Source organism: Macaca mulatta, chromosome 4 (genome assembly GCF_049350105.2).
Source record: "Macaca mulatta isolate MMU2019108-1 chromosome 4, T2T-MMU8v2.0, whole genome shotgun sequence".
NCBI classification, from domain to species: Eukaryota; Metazoa; Chordata; class Mammalia; order Primates; family Cercopithecidae; genus Macaca; species Macaca mulatta.
Window position 1 is genome coordinate 145633313 of NC_133409.1, and position 14934 is coordinate 145648246.

At 46.2% G+C, this 14934-nt stretch overlaps 1 long non-coding RNA gene across 1 annotated transcript; it reads right to left on the reverse strand.

The window, feature by feature from the left end:
* Positions 1-5779: 5779 nt before the first annotated feature.
* Positions 5780-9359, reverse strand: LOC144340423 (uncharacterized). The gene is made up of 2 exons (XR_013416530.1): positions 8770-9359; positions 5780-5969 (listed from the first exon to the last, which is right to left on the reverse strand). It is a non-coding gene; the product is annotated as an uncharacterized LOC144340423 (long non-coding RNA).
* Between the last annotated feature and the right edge of the window lie 5575 nt (positions 9360-14934).

Below are 14934 nucleotides of genomic sequence, written 5' to 3' on the forward strand. Positions count from 1 at the left end.
ACCAGAAGAAAGCAAAAACAAAAACAGGGTAAGGAGCATCCTTTAAAGTGAGGGGAGGCTAAGCTCATGCCTATAATCCCAGCACTTTGGGGGGCCAAGGTGGGCAGATCACTTGAGGCCAGGAGTTCGAGACCAGCCTTAGGAACATAGCCAAACCCTGTATCTAATAAAAATACAAAAATTAGTTGGGCATGGTGGCACACACCCATAATCTCAGTTCATTGGGAAGCTGAGGCGGGAGAATCTCTTGAACCCAGGAGGTAGAGGTTGCAGTGAGCCAAGATCACACCACTGCACTCCAGCCTGGGTGACAGGGCAAGACCTTGTCTCAAAAAATAAAAAAAATAAAAATAAGTGAAGGGAAAGCCCAGAATGATAGCACTTACATGCTGGCAAATCCACGGACGGTGCATACTTAATGTCCCTGGGGGAGCAAAACTCAGGGGCCAACACCCTTTACCTAGTCAGGCGGTTTATTCACAAACTGTCCACTCCCAGGACTTCAGGATGGGGCAAGCCACAAAGCAGGATGTCTTCAGTGGCAAATGTTTAAGTACTTCAGGGGAAATACCGTATCATGGGCTTTTCAGGGACAGGTATCTGTGACCCACCTGTGTACAATGCCTCTGTAGTCCTGATATTCTGGTGCTGGGCTTGGACTCAAGCTGTGGGTTTCAACCCAGCTTAACCTTATCTGCATGACCTTGGGGAAGGCACTTCCTCTTTCTGGAATTCAGTTGTCTCGTTTGCAAAGTGGGACCATGATATCATCTCTACAACACCCTCTAAACACAAATGAAGAAACTTCCCATACCAAGCACCCAGAATAAAGAAAACAGGCTAGAAAAACCAGAAGCTATCGGGTCACTTTTTTCCTTTTTCTGCTTATATGTGCTCTCCAATTTTTCTACCATGGTCCTGGGTTACCTTTGAATTATTATAAAAGTGAGTAATTAAAGGGGGTGGAGCAGAGCTGATAATGTGAAGGAAAACGCTGAGCCTGGCAACTTTCAGGACCCTCCTCTGTGCCAGGCACAGTTGTTGATGCTTACCTATGTGACTTCATCTTTTTGTCCCAACAAGCCTGAAAGGGAGGCATATGGCTGCCACTTCCAGCTGGGGAGACTGAGGTTCTCGAAGGAGTCAAGCCCTCACGATTACGAGAGCCCCAGGTGATGGTGCTGTACCAGGAAGGGGCACACAGATGTGTGGCGGCAGCAGCAAAGTGAGCACTGCCACTCCGAGACAGCAGAGCTTCCTCTCTCTGCTGAGACACTAACTCAGAGCCTCTGAGAAAAGCCTTCCCCACTGGTGATCCGCTAGGAACCTGCTCCCAGGGGACCTGCTCTGGGTTCTTCTAAGATCAAGAAAATGTATTATTAAATAGCAGCATTGTGTCCAGTCGGAAAAGTTTCAGTGTATGAACGTACTTTTTTTTTTTTTTTTTTTTTTTGGAGACGGAATCTCCCAGGCTCTCTCTCAGGCTGGAGTGTAGTGGTAGGATCTCGGCTCACTGCAAGCTCTGCTCCCGGGTTAATGCCATTCTCCTGCCTCAGCCTCCTGAGTAGCTGGGACTACAGGCACCCGCCACCACGCCCAGCTAGTTTTTTGTATTTTTAGTAAAGACAGGTTTTCCCCGTGTTAGCCAAGGTGGTCTCGATCTCCTGACCTTGTGATCTGCCCGCCTCGGCCTCCCAAAGTGCTGGAATTACAGGCGAGAGCCACCGCGCCTGGCCTGAACGTACTTTTAAAACATGTTTCTGCTGCCAGGCACGGTGACTTACGCCTGTAATCTCAGCCCTTTGGGAGGCCAAGGTGGGTGGATCACTTGAAGTCAGGAGTTTGAGACCAGTCCAGGCAACATATCGAAACCCTGTCTCTACTAAAAATACAAAAATTGGGCATGGTGGCACATGCCTGTAGCCCCAGCTACTTGAGAAACTGAGGCAGGAGAATCACTTGAACCCAGGAGGCAGAGGTGAGCCGAGATTGCACCACTGCACTCCAGCCTGGGCAACAGAGCAAGACTCTGTCTCAAAACAAAAACAAAAACAAAAACACATGTTTCTGCATAAAAGCACTGTTTGCATGTCATATTCTCCTTCTATTGAGTAGCAACACAATTCATCCTGTAAACAAAAAAATGCTAATTATACTTTGCTAAAACATATCTCCAAATATGGACTTAATAAAATTTTAATAAATGCTTTAATAAAATGCTTTTCTCAAAAAAGAAAATAAAGGCCGGGCACGGTGGCTCAAGCCTGTAATCCCAGCACTTTGGGAGGCCGAGACGGGTGGATCACAAGGTCAGGAGATCGAGACCATCCTGGCTAACCCGGTGAAACCCCGTCTCTACTAAAAAATACAAAAAACTAGCCGGGCGAGGTGGCGGGCGCCTGTAATCCCAGCTACTCGGAGGCTGAGGCAGGAGAATGGCGTAAACCTGGGAGGCGGAGCTTGCAGTGAGCTGAGATCCGGCCACAGCACTCCAGCCTGGGCGACAGAGCGAGACTCCGTCTCAAAAAAAAAAAGAAAAGAAAAGAAAAGAAAAAGGGTCCTGCCATTTGTAAGTAGATTGCTTCTTTCAAAAGGCAAATGCCATTAAATGGCATTTTATCCTGGAGGTGTGTAGTCCACCTGTTCTGTGCCCCTGAACCACCACCTGTTGCCAATGTGTCTGCAGCCAACAGGGCTAGCCCTAGTAACATGGTGCCCCACCCTACACCACTGCCCCACCCTGATACTGAAACTGCAGCTGATGGGGTAACGCTCTGAGCTACCCAGAGGAATGAGGCAGACAAGTTCTGCCTCAAAAAAGTCTCAAAAAAAGCCAGTGCAATTCTCAGGATCACAGGTATCTGCCTGTTGCTCAAGACTCCCAACCTGGCCACAGTGAGGGTAGTGAGTGAGAGAAGAGTGGAAAGCAGACAGCCTGCAGGGCTGGCTCGGGCACAAACCGCTGGTGAATCAGACCTGAATTGATTCCTGGAGCCAAGTACTGTTTGCCATCTGTCTAAGGCTTTATCTGCCAGGGAGATGGGCAAGTGGCCAGAGCCCTCTCAGGATGAGGGGTTGAACAGCCAAGCTCTGTCTGGCACACTGCCATACCAGATGTCATGACTGGTCACTCAGAAAGAGCACTGGATGGGGTGGCAGGAGGCCGAGCCCCTGGAGATGGCCCCCCTACGCTCCCTGAGTCTCAGCCACCCTCTCCTCCTCCCTGGGCCTCAGGCTCTTCATCTGTAGCATGAAGGTGTGGGCAGTATAAGGACTTCTCCCACTACGGCTGCAGAGGGCTCACAGGCACACATCTAACAATTTTTAAGTTTTCTGGGTTTTTTCCCCACATAAAGCCTATTCAACCGAATGCCTATAAACATGTTGGGGTGATGTTCTTCTGTTGTTTGTGCTTCTAGGTTGTTTGTGGGGTGGACCTTCCTATCCTGTCACCTCGGGGATTGCAAAATAAAGTGTTAAAAAATGTTACCATTTGTACTTCTCTGTACAACCAAAATAACAGAAGGAAATTGGATTTTTCCTGTCTTTATAAGCCAATACTACCTATTAGAACCTATACTTTTTATAGTTGTACCATTTTTAAGCTGTTTTATGTATGCTACATAAGATTTCATTCCAAAAATTTTAACTATATTTAAAGTTTGAAAATCACCATCCCTGGCTGGGCGTGGTGGCTCACGCCTGTAATCCCAACACTTTGGGAGACCGAGGTGGGCAGATCACCTGAGGTCAGGAGTTCCAGACCAGCCTGGTCAACATGGTGAAACACCATCTGTACTAAAAAAAACAAAAATTGGCCGGGTGCAGTGGCTCACGCCTGTAATCCCAGCACTTTGGGAGGCCAAGGCAGGCAGATCACATGGTCAGGAGATTGAGACCATCCTGGCTAACATGGTGAAAACCCATCTGCCCATCTCTACTGAAAATACAAAAAATTAGCCGGGCGTGGTGGCGGGTGCCTGTAGTCCCAGCTACTAGGGAGGCTGAGGCAGGAGAATGGCGTGAACCCAGGAGGCGGAGCTTGTAGTGAGCTGAGACTGCACCACTGTACTACAGCCTAGGCGACAGAGCAAGACTCGGTCTCAAAAAAAAAAATTCGCCAGATGTGGTGGTGGGCACCTGTAATCCCAGTTACTCAAGAGGCTGAGGCATGAGAATTGCTTGAACCCGGGAGGCAGAGGTTGCAGTGAGCCGAGATCATGTCACTCTACTCCAGCCTGGGCAATAAAGTGAGACTCAGTCTCAAAAAAAAAAAAAAAAAGGAAAAGAAAAAGGAAATCACCATCCCTGATGATCTCTAAGGTCCCTGTAGCTCTGACATTCTACTAGTCTACCTACCATTCTAAAGCTCTGAACAAATTCATAGGGCTTTACACCTGTCAACATGGAACCTTTTAGTTTCCTGCCTTTGTGTTTTTATGCACTTGGCTCTTCATATATCCAGCTTCCTATCCAAATCCCATTCTTTGAGCACTTCAGTAAAACCCCTTCCTCACAAAGCACTTAACATGGGTCTTGGATCTAAGCCTTGGTTTCAGAATAGTTTGTAACAGAGCCTCCCTCAAGTGGTTAGGTTCAAGTGAGTGGGTGGTATGTAAAATGCTTAGCAAAATGCTGATACAGCTCAAGTATCAGTAATTATCGTTACCATTATCTTTGTTAATGTGTTATTATTGTCATGGTGGAAAAGTCAATGCAGACTCAATTCCTGAAGAGATGTGCAACCTCAGGCAAAAAGTCTGGCCCATTCTTGATGGGGTAGTACTGCCTCCTAGTGGGTGGCTGAGCATTTTTTTTTTTTTGAGACTGGGTCTCACTCTGTCACCCAGGCTGGAGTGCAGTGATGCAATCACAGCTCACTGCAACTTTGATTTCCCAGACTCAAGCGGTCCTCCCACATCAGCCTCCAGAGTAGCTGGGATAACAGGCACGTGCTACCACACCCGGCTGATTTTTTATTTTTAGTAGAGACAAGGTCTTGCTATGTTGCCCAGACTGACTCCTGAGCTCAAGCAATCCTCCCACCTCCGCCTCTCAACGTGCTGAGATTTCAGGCATGAGCCAGTGTACCCAGCCAATTTTTTTTTTTAAATGATTGTCACACTGGCCAGGAAGCTTAACTGGCTGTAGGGTGAAGAGGACAAAGATATTTAATGTCTGGCACACAAAGAATTGCCCATGCCCACAAGACTGAATCCGTTACAGGTATAAAATATAAGAAGTGCTTTAAATTTTTCAAAACCTGGCTGGGCGTGGTGGCTCACGCCTGTAATCCCAGCACTTTGGGAGGCCGAGGCAGGTGGATCACCTGAGGTCAGGAGTTCAAGACCAGCCTGGCCAACATGGTGAAAACCCGTCTCTACTAAAAATACAAAAAAATTAGCTAGGCATGGTGGCAGGTGCCTATAATCTCAGCTACTCAGGAGGCTGAGGCTAGAGAATCGCTGGATCCCAGGAGGCAGAGGTTGCAGCGAGCCAAGATCGCGCCATTGCACTCCAGCCCGGGTGATGGAGGGAGACTCCAAATTAAAAAAAAAAAAAAAAAAAAAAAAAAAAATCCAAAAGCTGGAGAACTTAGTGCAAGGAAACATTATGTGCACACTTCACATACAGACATACCTCAGATATACATGGGTTCAGTTCCAGACCACTTCAATAAAGCAGGTCACACAATTTGTTTCCCAGTGTATATAAAAGTTATGTTTACACTGTACCATAAGTGTGCAAAAGCATTATATATTTTAAAATGTACAGGAGCTGGGCATGGTGGCTCATGCCTGTAATCCCAGCACTTTGAGAGGCCGAAACAAGTGGATGGCTTGAGCCCAAGAGTTTAAGACCAGCCTGGGCAACATGGTAAGACCTTGTCTCTAAAAAAAATACAGGCCAGACACAGTGGCTCACGCCTGTAATCCCAACGTTTTGGGAGGCCGAGGCGGGTGGATTACCTGAAGTCAGGAGTTCAAGACCAGCCTGGCCAACATGGTGAAACCCCATTTCTACTAAAGATACAACAATTAGCAGGACATGGTGGTGGCTGCCTATAATCCCAGCTACCTGGGAGGCTGAGGCAGGAGAATCACTTGAATCCAGGAGGCAGAGGTTGCAGTGAGCCAAGATCGCACACTGCACTCCAGCCTGCGTAACAGAATGAGACTCTGTCGCAAAAAAGAAAAAAAAAAAAAAGCCAGGTGCGGTGGCTCACACCTGTAATCCCAGCACTTTTGGAGGCCGACACGGGCAGACCACAAGGTCAGGAGATCAAGACCATCCTGGTGAAACCCCATCTCTACTAAAAATACAAAAAATTAGCCGGGTGTGGCGGCGGGCGCCTGCAGTCCCAGCTACTCAGTAGGCTGACGCAGGAGAATGGCATGAACTCGGGTGGCAGAGCTTGTAGCGAGCGGAAATCGCGCCACTGCACTCCAGCCTGGGCGATAGAGCAAGACTCCATCTCAAAAAAAAAAAAAAAAAAAAATTGCTAGGCATAGTTGTGTGGGCCTGTAGTCCCAGCTATTCAGGAGGTGAGGCAGGAGGATCACTTAAGCCCAGGAATGCTTACAATCGTATAAGCCTTCAGCCAGTCATAACCTTGCTGGTGGAGGGTCTTCCCTCAGTGTTGATGGCTGCTGACCAGGATTTCGGTTGCTGAAGGCTGGGGTGGCTGTGGCAATTTCTTGAAATAAGACAATAATGAGGTTTGCCACATTAACTGACTCTTCTTTTCCCAAGGTGTCTCTGTAGCGTCTGATACTATATGCATCTTACCCACAGTAGAACTTCTTTCAAAGTTGGAGTCAATGCTCTGAAACTCTGCCATTGCTCCTTCAACTAACTTTATGCAATATTCTAAATCTTTTATTGTCATTTCAACAGTGTGCACGGCACCTTCAGCAATAGATTCCATCTCAAGAAACCACTCTTTGCTCATCCACTGAAACAAGTCTTCATCTGTTCAAGTTTTATCAGAGATTACAGCAATTCCGTCACATCTGTAGGCTCCGTTTTTAGTTCTCTTGCTATTTTTTCCATCACATCTGTCATTACTTCCTCCACTGAAGTCTCGAACTCCTCAGTCATCCATCTGGGTTGGAATCAACTTCTTCCAAATTGCTAATGTTGATATTTTGACCACCTCCCATGAATCGCAAGTGTTGTTAATGACATGTAGAGCAGGGAATCCTTTCCAAAAGATTTTCAGTTTACTTTGCCCAGATCTATCAGAGGAATAAATATCTATAGCAGTATAGCCTTATGAAATGTGTTTCTTAATAAGACGTGAAAGCTGAAATGACTCCTTGATCCATAGGCTGCAGAGTGGATGTTGTGTCTGCAGGTATGAAACCACTAATCTCCTTGTACATCTCCAGCAGAGCTCTTGCATAACCAGGTGTATTGTCAATGAGCAGTAATACTTTGAAATAAATCTTTTTTGAGCAGGTCTCAACAGTAGGCTTAAAATATTCAGTAAACCTGGCTGGGCACAGTGGATGACACCTGTAATCCTAGCACTTTGGAAGGCTGAGGCAGGCGGATCACTTGAGGTTAAGAGTTCAAGACCAGCCTTGCCAACATGGTGAAACCTCAGCTCTACTAAAAATACAAAAAATTAGTCGGGCGTGGTGGCAAGCGCCTGTAATCCCAGCTACTTGGGAGGCTGAGGCAGGAGAATCACTTGAACCTGGGAGGCAGAGGTTGCAGTGAGCCGAGATAGCACCACTGCATTCCAGCCTGGGCGACAGAGCGAGACTCCGTCTGGGAAAAAAAAAAAAAAAAATCAGTAAACCATGCTATAAACAGATGGGCTGTCATCCAGGCTTCGTTCCATTTATAGGGCATAGGCAGAGTAAATTTAGCACAATTGAGGGTCTTGAGAATTTCAGGACGATAAATGAGCATTGGCTTCCACCAGCTGCATTAGTCCTCAACGAGAGTTAGCCTGGGTGGGGCGTGGAAGCTCCATGCCTGCAATTCCAGCACATTGGGAGGCCAGGGAACCCAGGAGTTCAGGAGTTTGGAGAGATGGGGTCTCACCAGGCTGGTCTCCTGGGCAACATGGTGAGACCCCATCTCTACAAAAAATTTTTACAAATCAGCCAGGCATGGTGGCATGTACCTATGGTCCCAGCTACTCAGGAAGCTGAGGCAGGAGAATCGCTTGAGCCCAGGTTGAGCCGTGTTTGTGCCACTGCACTCCAGCCTGAGCCACAGAGCAAGACTCTGTCCCAAAAACAAAACAAAAACCAAGAGTTAAGACTGTCCTTTGAAGCTTTGAAACCAGGCATTGGCTTCTCCTCTCTAGCTATGAAAGTCCCAGATGGCATCTTGTTCCAATGGAAGGCTTTTTTCTACAATGAAAATGTTTAGTGTAGTCACCTTCATTCGTTATCTTAGGTAGATCTTCTGGATAACTTGCAGCTTCTACATCAGCACTTGCTGCTTCACCTTGCACTTTTTGTTTTTTTTTGTTGTTGGTTTGCTTTTTTTTTTGAGACAGAGTCCTGCTCTGCCACCCAGACTGGAGTGCAATGGCATGATCTTGGTTCACTGTAACCTCTGCCTCCTGGGTTCAAGCAATTCTCCTGCCTTGGCCTCCCAAGTAGCTGGGATTACAGGTGTGCACCACCACGTCCAGCTAATTTTTGTATTTTTAGTAGAGACGGCGTTTTGCCATGTTGGCCAGGCTGCTCTCAAACTCCTGACCTCAGGTGATCTACCCACCTCAGCCTTCCAAAGTGCTGGAATTACAGGCGTGAGCCACTGCGCCCAACTCACCTTGTACTTTTTTATGTTATGGAAATGGCTTCTTTCCTTAAACCTCATGAACCAACCTCTGCTAGCTCCAAAGGTTTCTTCAATAAGGCTGTTTCACTTATTCATGTATTCACTGAAGTAGCACTTTTCATTTTCTTCAAGAAATTTTCCTCTGCATTCACAACTCAGCTGGCTGTTTGGCACAAGAGGCCTAGCTTTTGGTGTATCTAGGCTTTTGACATGCTTTCCTCACTAAGCTTACTCCTTTTCAACTTTTGATTTAGTGTGAGAGATGTGTCACTCTTCCTTTCATCTGAATACTTAAGAGGCCATTGTAGGGTTATTAATTAGCCTAATTTCAATATTATTTCTCAGGGAATAGGGAGGCCCGACGACAGAGTAGAGGAGTAAGGGCTGGTTGGTGAGGCAGGCAGAACACACATTTATCTTTATTATTTTATTTTTGAGGTGGAGTCTCACTCTGTCACCAAGGCTGGTGTGCAGTGGCATGATCTAAGTTCACTGCAGCCTCCGCCTCCAGGGTTCAAGCAATTCTCCTGCTTCAGCCTCCAGAGTAGCTGGGACTACAGGCACCCGCCACCACGGCCAGCTAATTTTTGTAATAACACACAAATTTATCTATTCAGTTGACCATCTTGTATTGGTGTGGTTCACAGAACCCCCCGCCACCCACAAATCACAATAGTAACATCAAAGATCACTTATCATCATAACAAGTATAGTAATAATCATGAAAAAGTTTGAGGTCAGGCATAATGGCTCACACACATAATCCCAATGGGAGGCGAGGGCAGGCAGACTGCTTGAGTCAAGAACTTGAGACCAACATGGGCAACACGGTGAAACCCTGTCTCTAAAATAAATATGAAAAATCAGCTGGGCGTGGTGGTCTGTACCCATATCCCAGCTACTCAGGAGGCTGAGGTGGGAGGATCAATTGAACCTGGAAGGTTGAGGTTGCAGTGAGCAGAGATTGCATCACTACACTCCGGCCTGGGCAACAGGCGGAGGCTCTGTCTCAAAAAAAAAAAGTCTGAAATATTCCAGGAATTAACAAAATGTGACACAGAGATACAAAGTGAGCACGTGCTGTTGGAAAAATAATGCCAAACACTTGCTTGATGCAGTGCTGCCACAAATCTTCAATTTGTGAAAAACACAATTATCTTTGAAGTGCAAAAAAAGGAATGCCTGTATTAATCCTCATTAACTCCAAGATAGGTACATCATTACACCACCCGTGTTAAAACGGGAGTTATTTGACGTAACAACTTTAAGGCCCAGTTTATGTGTGAAAAATATCACACTTCCTCATTTTCTCATTAACTCCAAGATAGGTACATCATTACACCACCCGTGTTAAAACGGGAGTTATTTGACATAACAACTTTAAGGCCCAGTTTATGTGTGAAAAATATCACACTTCCTCATTTTCTCCAGTTCAGCAGTCTGTTTGTCCTGCTATGTTATCCCCACTTCTCTGGCTTTTTTCTCCCCTTATTACAGTCAAATAACTTTTCTATCATGACTTTCTGACTCGAGTCTCCACGGTGGTTTTCTACATGTGCCTCCCCTCTTTTCCCGTACACTCTTAATTTTCCCGTAGGCACATGAAAGCACAAAATGACTTCAAGTGGGTTCAAGCATCTGACTTACATCTTTTTTTTTTTTTTGAGATGGAGTCTCGCTCTGTCGCCCAGGCTGGAGTGCAGTGGCACAGTCTCAGCTCATTGCAACCTCCTTCCCCCTTCTGGGTTCAAGCAATTCACTTGCCTCAACCTCCTGAGTAGCTGGGATTACAGGCGCCCACCACCACGCCCGGCTAGTTTTTGTATTTTTAGTAGAGACGGGGTTTTGCCATGTTGGCCAGGCTGATCTCAAACTACTGACCTCAGATGATCCACCCGCCTTGGCCTCCCAAAGTGCTGGGATTACAGGTCTGAGCCACCATGCCCCGGCCTGACTTACATCTTCTGGCACACTCATATCTGATATTTACATACAGAACGTTTATTTTATAAACTGTTTTTTGTGTATTTTTATATTATTGTTAAGGCTTTGCATTTCTATAATCCATATAGAAAATGGATTTCACTTCAGAAGAGTCAAGGGTCATTACCAAATTTTTTTTTTTTTTTTTTTACAAAAAAGGGGCCCATGTCTGATTAAGTCAAGACCACTTTTCCTCTCTGAGCTTCTTGAGTACTGGGAGATAATTCCAATGTCACAAGGTTGATGGGAAAAAAGCATCATTCATGTGCTTCGCATCTATTAATTCTACTTCAGTTTTCTTCCTATCTGGTTGGCTACTTTTTCTCTCCTACACCTTGCTCAGGGGATATCCCCAGTACTGGCAATATGAGTGTGTTTAACAAAGGAGCAAAGGAAAGCATTTTCTGGTGACAAGTCTCATCTGGCTGTTCGGTGACACCAAGGCACATGCCCGGGAAACTGGTAGTTTCCAGTCTGGCACCACAGCCTCTAGAGAAACAGAACTAGGCACCTTTCCCAGCAAGTTTATGGAGCAAAAACAGGGATGGGCAGGTATCAGGCAGCAGGGGCCCAGGCTGAGGGCAGAGATGTGGCTTGTTTCCTATCTAGGCATGCCTGGAGAGAATTAGGGTAAAAAGGCAAACAGCAGGTCAAGGTAGCTTATTTGGGCCAAGGTTGAAGATTGCAGCCTGAGACACACTTCCAGGTTGCCTTAGAGAATATTCCATCAAAGGACAGGCTCAAGTTTTTACAGAAAAAAGGATGAATCAGAAGACAGGTGATTACAAAAGTTGTTCGTCAGGAATGCTCACTGGTTTACAGAAATAACATTGGTTAGTGATTGGCTATCCACTGTTGAATTTTAGGACGATGGCATTTTATGGTACTTGGCGTCACAGTCTAGAATCCACATGGCAAGTGACTTCAAGAGGTAATTATTTAGCTCAAGGAAGGAATGAAGACAGGACTGCTGTTAAATGCCTCTCTGGTCCTAATAATTTAAAAGGAATCACATTCCTCAGATTAAAGGGTGTTTTCCTTCCTTACGACAGACTGGGTCAAAGTGACCAACTGCACTTCTATGGGATCAGAAACAGACTTTAATCTTGACTGCCCAGGCAGGATTGCAGTGGCACGATCTCAGCTCACTGCAACTTCCGCCTCCCAAGTTCAAGCAATTCTCCTGCCTCAGCCTCCCCAGTAGCTGGGACTACAGGCGTGCTCCACCATGCCCAGCTAATTTTTTTTTTTTTTTTTTAGTAGAGATGGGGTTTTGCCATGTTGGTAAGGCTGGTCTCGAACTCCTGACCTCAAATGATCCGCCCGCGTGGGCCTCCCAAAGTGCTGGGATTACGAGCATGAGCCACCGCGCTCCAAGTGATTCCAATGTGCAGCAAAGGGGAGAGAAGACAGCATGAATACCCTGTGAAGTATATTGTTATCCCCCAACTTTTCAAACAAGGAAACTAAAGAAGTGATTTGCCCTCAGCACACAGCCAAAAAACAAAAATTTGAACTCAAGCCTCATTGGAAACACAGTTTTAAAACAGCTATTTAGCAATTTTAACCCACGCCATCTTTCCTACCTGCCTATCCCTTCAGAATCCCCTTTCTTAACATATGCCCAAACTTGTCTGTCCACAAATGTCCCTCTTGACCTTGGACCACTCGATTCAGTAGTCCCCCTTCCGCACTCTTCAAAACTGGACAGATTCAAAAGTGGTTAAGGAGGAGCAAGGTCAGTGGAAGCACACTCCCAGCAGGCAAATTAGGGTCATTTCTGCCTGCCCAGCACCCAAAGGAGCCATTCTTAAGCCATTAGCTGAGTGCTTACTGCATGCCAACACAAGCCTGCACAGAACACCTATTATTTACTGAGCGGTGTGCTATGCCCTGTGTTGACTGCTTTACTTGCATTACACTATATTCTTGATATTAACAATAGGGGATAGTTGCTTCCTATTATAACCATTTTACAGATGAGAAAAATGAAAACCCAGAGATTACACAACTGGCCCAAAGTCACAGAGCTGTAAGGAAGCAAGGATTCAAATCTGGGCTGCTGTTTCCAAGCTTCACGGCCTTAACATTACACTGCTCCCTATAACAAGCCCTGGATTTGCTGTTGAGGCACCAGAGCCCTTCTTTGCCACTGTGTCCCTGTGTGACCTTGAACAAATCCACTTTCTCATCTCTAAACACAGAATTTGCACTATCGATTCTGAAGCCCTTTCCAGTTTATCTACACCTGGTCCTGCAACCAAATTTACAGTTCCAGCTCAATTACCACTGGGCTGCGAAGTTAGACAACTTGCCAAGCCCCTCTGAACTTAAATCTCTTCCTCAATAAATGGAGTTGCTCACATCAACCTTACTACTAACACCCTTTTGAATCATTTTATTCCTGCCAACTGCTGTCATACCCAAGAGCTGGCATTGGTTCAGGTACCAGTCTTGGATGACACACACAGTAAGTAAAAACCTTTCCTTCCATCCACTTCTGTTGAGAATTAATCAAAATTATTTGAGGAAAGGAATGGAGCTTTCTTCCAGGTCAACAGTTTGCCAGCTGCTGTAGAGAGCTTGGTTTTGTTTTTGTTTTTTGTTGTTTTTGAGACAGGGCCTCACTCTGTCACCCAGGCTGGAGTGCAGTGGCACAATCTGCGCTCACTGCAACCTCTACCTTCTGGGCTCAAAGCGATCCTCCCACCTCAGCCTCCTGAGTAGCTGGCACTACAAGTACATGCCACCATGCCCAGCTAATTTTTGTATTTTTTGTAGAGACGGGGTTTTGCCATGTTGCCCAGGTTGGTCTCCTGAGCTCAGGCAATCCACCTGCCTCAGGCTCCCAAAATGCTGGGAAGAAAAACAGCTTTAATTACCAAATAAGTGAGCACTTAAATTTGTCTACTTAACTTTGACCACTAGTTTTTCACCAACAACTCAGAAATAAGACACAACAGTCTCCTAACTTGGGCTATCATTTTGAAACAAAAGAGCTCATGAATCTCTGGGGGAAAAAAAAAGAGAGAGAGAGAGAAAAGGTTTGTATACTTTTCTCTGTAAGACTGAAAGCTAATTTAAAAGTCTTGCCTGTTTGATGTTTACCAGTTCTCATCCAAAACTCAATACTCACCAATGTGTTGCCCTAGCATGTCTAACAGTTAAAACTAGAGTGGAAACCCAGACTACTGTAGCAACAGCAGCTAGTTACAGCTTTCAATCATGCCCACGAGATTAGTAACATGGACAGACTGAAACAATGCCAACCGTTCCACGAGCACAGCTTCATCTTCCCTGACAACAGCAACATTGTTGTATTAAATTGTGCAGCCCTTTGGCATCCCTCAGGACAAAGCTAGGCAGGCCTGTCAATAAACGTCTTGCCGGGCACAGTGGCTCACACCTGTAATCCCAGCACTTTAGGAGGCCAAGGCGGGTGGATCATAAACTCGGGAGTTCGAGACCAGCCTGGCCAACATAGTGAAACCCCATCTCTACTAAAAATACAAAAAATTGGTCGGGCGCAGTGGCTCACGCCTGTAATCCCAGCACTTTGGGAGGCTGAGGTGGGCAGATCACCTGAGGTCATCGGGAGTTCAAGACCAGCCTGACCAAGATGGAGAAACTCCGTCTTTACTAAAAATACAAAATTAGCCGGGCATGGTGGTGCATGTCTGTAATCCCAGCTACTTGGGAGGCCGAGGCAGGAGAATCGCTTGAACCTGGGAGGCGGAGGTTGCAGTAAGCCAAGATCGCGCCATTGCACTCCAGCCTGGGCAACAAGAGCAAAACTCCATCTCAAAAAAACAAAAGTTGGCCGAGTGCAGTGGCTCATGCCAGTAATCCCAGTACTTTGGGAGGCTGAGGTGGGCAGACTTCGAGGTCAGGAGTTCAAGACCAGCCTGGCCAATATGGTGAAACCCCGTCTCCAATAAAAACATTAAAAAAAATTAGCCGGGCGTGGTGGCACTCGCCTGTAGTCCCAGCTACTAGGGAGGCTGAGGCAGAACTGCCTGAACCCGGGAGGCAGAGGTAGCAGTGAGCTAAGATCACAGGACTTCACTCCAGCCAGGGCGACAGAGCGAGACTCCATCTCAAAACACACACGCGCACACACACGCACACACACACACACAAAGTTAG